This window comes from Pteropus alecto, unplaced genomic scaffold (assembly GCF_000325575.1).
Source record: "Pteropus alecto unplaced genomic scaffold, ASM32557v1 scaffold239, whole genome shotgun sequence".
In the NCBI taxonomy this organism is placed as follows: domain Eukaryota; kingdom Metazoa; phylum Chordata; class Mammalia; order Chiroptera; family Pteropodidae; genus Pteropus; species Pteropus alecto.
In genome coordinates, this window is record NW_006494613.1 from 991578 (window position 1) to 998492 (window position 6915).

Below are 6915 nucleotides of genomic sequence, written 5' to 3' on the forward strand. Positions count from 1 at the left end.
CCAGTCATTTGGGATGGGTTGGATCATTGCCCTTGCTTAAATTTTTCCTCTGTTCTCCTGTGACTTTGTCATAATCAGTGAACAGACCCAAGTTCCAATCCAAGTTTCCCAGTCTACTTTGGGCAAGATTTCTAATCTCTCTAAGCCTCAATTTCTTCATCTATAAAATGGGGATACTAATAGCATCTAGGGTTACTGTGAGGTTAACCACAGTAGAGTGAGTACCTGGCCCCTTGCCAAATCCATAGGGATGTTCAGGAGTTCATTTCTCTCCCTGGTCCTAACTTTGCTGCTTAATAGCTGTAAAACTTTTAGCAAGCTATTTAAATGTTACTGGCCTTGGTTTTCCTTATCTTTAAACTGAGTGGGAGGAGAACACAATAAGGCCAGCTCACCGGGATGTTCTGAGGTGTGTCTGGACAGATGTTCCTGTAGCTCTGATGATGGCCACCACTGTGACACCTGCCTGATGGCTCAATGGTAGACTTCACAGCCATTGCCCTTGCAGGATGGAAGAATGTCAGGATTGTATTTGAGATATCAGGTGTGTGTCTTCCTGGAGGTGGGAAAAACTTGTAGGCATACTCCTTGCATATGGACATCCTGAATGCAAATAGTAAAACTTTTTTCCTTTGGAAAGTGTGATGGTTAATTTTTATGTGTCACCTTGACTGGGCCACAAGACATTTGGTCAAATGTTATTCTAGGTGTGTCTGTGAGGGTGTTTCTGGATGACATTAACATTTAAATCAGTAGACTAAAGCAGATTGTCCTACTCAATGTGGTGGGCTCTGTCCAATCAGTTGAAGGCCTGAATAGAGCAAAAAGGCTGACTCTCCCCTGAGTAAGAGGAAACTCCTCCTGCCTGGTTGCCTTAGCACTGGGACATCAGTCTTTTCCTGCCTTTGAAATCGAATTGAAACATCAGCTCTTCCTGGGTCTTGATTCTACTCACTTTCAGACCAGAACTGACACCATTGGCTCTCCAGTTAGCAGATTTGGGGACTTGTCAGCTTCCATAACTGTGTGAGCCAATTCCTAATAATAAAGCACATTTTCTCTCTCTTGGGCACGCATGCTCTCTCTCTCTCTTTCTCTGTCTGTCTTTCTCTCTGTCTCTCTGTCTCTCTGTCTTTCTCTCTCACCATATATATATATGTGCATATGGGTTCTCTGGAACACCCTAATACAGAAGGTCTCTCATTTTTGTCATCTTTCCTCTCTCACAGCTTCAGTCTTAATCCAGACTCTTCTCATCCCAGATACAAATAACAGCAGTAAAATTGATCTTTTCGCTTTTAGCCCTCAGATGAGTCTTTCTTAAATTTCCTTTTCCTCTACTCAAAAAACCCAATGGCCCTGTCACCTCCTAGTAAACTGAAGACCCCTCAGTCTGATATTTAAGACCCTCTAATCTGGCCCGCTTTATTGTACTTCCCATCATTCCCCTCACAAACTATTCACTTATCCACTAAGGGTCTCATCGCTATTTTCCAAAGACAGTGTGCATATCCTCAACTTCCAGCTTTTGTCCATGCCATTCCTCCTGCCTGGCATGCCTTTTCCCTAAGCCTGTTTTAATCATAACCTCATTTTGCCATGAGGCTGGTATAGCCATTGAAACCCATTGGTTTGGGAAACAAGTGCCTGAGTTTCTGAGCTCAAAATGATCACAATAAGTGAAGCAGGAAGGAGAAGCAGATTTGATGGGGAAATGATTTGGTAAATCTTGGAGATATCAAAGTTGTGGCAATAGTATTTTTTTATTTGTTTCTTCTCTCAAAATCACATTGGATTTCAATGAAAGTATGTCATTCAGTGAAAATGTTTCTTTTTTTCTTTCTTTTCTTTCTTTCTTTCTTTTTTTTTTACAGCAGAAAAGAATAGCTTTATTAGAAGCGATAGTACACTTCCACACATGGAAGCAGACCTGAGAAAGAGAAAAGTGGCTCAAAGGCTCAAGGGTTCAAGGACTGGAAAATGTTTCTTAGGACTATTTGATGGGCATCTGACAATCTTCTTCAACTATAATTTTAAAAGTAGAAATAGTGTAATTGTCTTTTTGTAGTTAGAAAAGAATAAAGAATAAAAAGATAAAGCTAAAAAATTAAGACTAGAAACAAAGAAGCATGAAGAAGTAACAATTACTTAATTACTTGTATTTCCAACATTACAAAATTATTGCTGATATTTTAATGTATATCCATGCTGGCTTTAAAAAGGGCATTTAAAATTTTTTAAAAAGGAATTGTGTCATGTTTACTCATTTATACATTTTTGTGTATTATATTCAACAATATATTGTGAATGCCTCCCACATCAATAAATATAGATCTAAATAATAATTTTTAATGACCATTTAAGGGCAGACTAAAATGTATTTAATCAATTCTGTACTGGCTAATATTTAGCTTCTTTCAATTTGTCAGTTTCATAAAAAACCTCATGTACCTTCAATTATTGTTGAAAGAAATTTCTCATTGTGTGACATTGTAATTTGTACAGTTGAGTTTGGAAAATTATATTAATTTTTAGAGAGAAAATTTGCAAGTGTTCATTGTAAAAACAGAAGCAAATAGAGAGATAAGCAAAAAGAAGATAAAATAACTCACAATTCCATCCCCTAGAAATAAACTATAGCACTCCATCCCAGAGCTGATAGAACACTTATTACAGTATTCTGATAATTTTCTTCTATTTTCCTGTTTGCCCAAATGATTAAAATTTTATCTGGATACTCATGTTATAAAACCCATTGATGTCCTCACATTTTACACATTACTATTTTTCTTTCAGAGTTTATATATTAGGTAATTCAACAAAATCAAGATTAATACTGACATGACACATTACAAACATCAAAAAGGAAAATCATACTTCTATTGCTCTATCTTATCATCTATATATTTTAAATTTTTTTTTTTTTTTTTTTTAGCTTTAGGCTCTTGACTTGGAAAATGATGTAATGCCACAACGCTGTGTCACCGTCCTCCTGACACACAAGAGTTCATCATACTGGGATCATGTGTTAGGAACTTCCTATCCACCCACATCATTGGCTTTTTGAGGAAACAGTACTTCTCTCTGGGTTATTCCATCTCTGTATGTTTTCTTTCATTGCTCCACCATTACCTAATACTGTGCTGAGTATGCACCCCGCCCTTCTCACTCTTCTTCAGATTTCACTCTGTATAACACAGTGCCTGACTTATGGTAATTTGAATCAAATTATCCATTGGAATAACAATAGTAGGACAATAAGAGAAACAGAGACACATGACTTTCACGGGCCCTAGGCACTTTTGCATTCATGGACCTTTCCTCCACTTAAAGAAAAAAGATTTAAAATCATATTTTATAATTGCATTGGGGTAAAGATGAATATCATCCAGACCATATTTATTCTTATTTTATTTTATTTTATTCTGATTTTAGAATAAACAACATTTTCATATGCACTGTGTCTAATGGTTAAGGGGCTCATCTGTGTTTTGAAAGCTAAAGACAAAGAAATGCGATTCTAGAGGGAAATTCTTCTTCTGAGATTGGTCAGAGTTTTTCACTTTTGCACTATAAAAGCTTTCTATAGTTCAAGCTATCTGCTTATGTGTATTATTCTCATGTGATGATGACATCAGCCCTCTATGTTAATTAGTACTATTATTTCTCATTTTACATAAAAAGTAACCAAGGAATACTAGCATAAAATTAAAGCTGAAGACATACAATTAGTAAATGGTGGGACTGGGGTTTCATTCATTGCATTCCCTGAGCAGGAATCTGCATTTATCCTGAAGGTTATGAGGAGACAGTGAAGAGTTGTTAGCTTGGATATGAGAATGATTGCAAAGCTGGGGTAGTAACTGAGGCAATAAAATATGAGGGTGGCAGAGAAGGAGAGAAATGAGCAGGTTGGATGATGGTGAGGAAGTAAAATGTGCAAGGCTTGGTGTCCAGGTGGATGTCGGGGGTGAAGGAGAGTTCAAGGTTCGTGCCCTGGCATCTGGAATACACCATGAGCTCTCTTCCCTTCCATGTGTTTGCATGAGCTGACTGCTGCTTCTGATTGGATCCTTCCTCCTTTTTCACCCAAATCACTCTGCTTGCCATTCCACACTCAGTTCAGGCATCACCTCTCCTTGGAAATCTTCCATAACTTCAGGATCCAGCAGGAAGAAGATGACTAGTTATAAAGATTGTAAACAGGGTTTAAGGAAACCAAAAAGCAATGGCATAGTACCCCATAGTTAGGGGAGAGAAGGTACTAGACCCCAGAGGAAAGAGTTGTATGGCGAGGGCCACTGGACAAGAGCTGCATCCTTGGAGAAAGGGAAATAATAGCCACTCTAATAATAGCCACTCTGCAATGATTCTAAAAGGAGAAATCCCAGAGAATTAACACCCCAGACTTGCCCTCCTCCTTCATGCTCATCTTTTGCTGGGGCTCCTCGTTGGTCAAGTCCAACTAGAAGCAGTAGACACTGAGGGTATTGATGCGGTCCCTGCAGGCAAGCCCCCAGGGCACAGAGTAGGGTGGAGAGGAAGATGGAAGACACCTTTAACACTTCCTGACCACCTTCCAGTTCCAGTCTTGGTCAGCAGCCTCTCATATTAGGTCTCACATACCCTGGTATAAAATTAAAGCTGAAGACATACAATTAGTAAATCCTCACCCTAACAATATCGCTCTGTACCCTACATTTCCACCCCCATACTAGACTGAGTTCCTCAGGTGGCTATCATTTTCCTCTTTGTATCTTCCATGCCTGGGACAGAGCCTGGCACATAAAAAGGGCTCCATAAATGTTGAATAGAGATTCTCTTTATCAAATGCAAATTGTATATAGAAAGTAAATTCTTAATCTATAATGAAGTGGTGGCGTAGGGTGGTTTATGACGAAAAAGAACAAGTTTCAGTATTATAAATTTGAAGTAATGTCCCCCGAGGACATTATGGTTTGATTCTTTTTTGGTGTCATCAATCAACAAGCATGCAGTAGCTTCCCTTATGGGGAGGCAGAATTCTTACCAGAAATCAGCACGTGTTGGCAATGTGTTTTTCTGCCTTTTGTAACAGAGCTAAGGCAGTGACAACATCATTTCATGCAAACGATATAGGATGGATCAAACAGAAAGGTGTGCTGGGAAATTAAATTTACCAGATAAATGCAGCAGCACAGAGTTCACAGCTGTTTGCAACTCTGTTGTGTTTATGGAATAACACAGTGCAGCCATCAGGCATAAACAGTTTAACCGAGTTGTGGACTCTGACAGTTTGCCCTGTCTGCCCTGCTTCTCTATTCAAAGCCATACCAGGTCCCCTCCTCTTTCAAGCTGTCCTAATTGAGGAAATGGGGAAAATTGTTTGAGTAGCAGTTTTCATCAGAGCATATTACTCTCTAGCTTAATATTTTAACCCTTTTGACAAGTGTCTCCCACTCTACCCTTAGTAATGTAGTGTGTCCCCTTGTCAGTTATGCATCTACTGCTCCTCTCACAGTCTGTGGTTAAAGGCAAGTTTTCTGTCTTCAATTTGTTGTAAATTCTCACACTTCTTATACTTAGTAGGCACTCAAGGGGGATTTCTGTTTAATAATCCACTTAGATATTCCTACTCCATAAATGTCACCATAGCAACTCCACACCTTGCTAGAAGTTAATGGCAGCAGTGTGTAATGACTTGGCTTCTTCCCCATTCAGCCACATCTTATAGGTGGATTTTGTTCCTACCTCCACAAAACCTGGAGAGCTCTGCACTCCATGAAATAGCAGAAGTGTCTGCTTGCTACCTGATTCCTTTCTGCCTCCAAACAATGCAAAACAAACTCTTGTTTCCATGCTGCACATAAATAGAGGTTGTTCTTCAACTTCAAAAATGTCCCTGGCATGGAATGTACAAACCTACCAGTTGTAGGAATTCTCTCTTTCCAACTTATCAGGGCCAAGGCTGAGATCTGGGTAGCCCTATTCAGGAAGCCCACCGTGAAGTGAATCTCTATCTGTCCTGATTGTCTTGTGTTAAGGAGGGAGTAAATGTTCCCCTAACAGTCCCTAGAACCTGGAGCCAAACCTACAGGAATTCATGGAGTCATTCTATTTCTCCACTTCCGAGATCCTACTGCCAGGCAAGCCTGCATAACTCTAGGTATATGGTGCTCCTTGGGTTGTAAAATGTGCTGGACCTGGTGCCAAGCACTGTCTTGAACGTAGCGAGTCCAGTGGTTGTGCTGAATGCCTGTGCTCTTTCCAATGTGTGCTTGGATCTTATCCACCCTGCTCTGTGTCCTAGAAAGCAGACTTATTTGAATTGCCCCAACTCCTTGGCTCTCCAACTTCCCATTGGATGATGGGAAGCACTGACAGGACGTGGGAAGGTAGGGAAGGAGGCGATGACAGTGAACCTGCCTCTCAGCCAGGTTGCTATAGGTTTGCAACTGGAGGCAATGCTCCTGTCAGGCAGCCCTCTCCATTCAGCTACCTTCTCAGAGTCCTGGCAAACACTCTGATTACCTTGGTCTTACCAGCTCCAGGATATTGTGTTATCTTTTGTTGCATTCATCTTTCTAAATGGTTCCTTCATATACCTCTTTTCATTGGACTCAGTCTGTGTGTGCCTTCATTGCTTTCTTGCTATAACCCTGACCATTAGTGTGGAGGAGAGACAGACAACAAACACAATCACAAATCTGATTTATAAGATTTTAGATACTCATAAGGCCTAAAAAAAATAGTAAAATAAGGTAATGGAATAGAGAGAATCTAAGAGAGAAGGGCTACTTACCTAGAGGGGTCTGGAAAGGCCATTCTATAGAGGTGATACCTGGCCTAACACCATAATCATGAGAATGAGGCAGCTGCACAAACATATGGGTAAAGAACATTCCAGGTGGGGAACAGCAAATGCAAAGGGCCCCA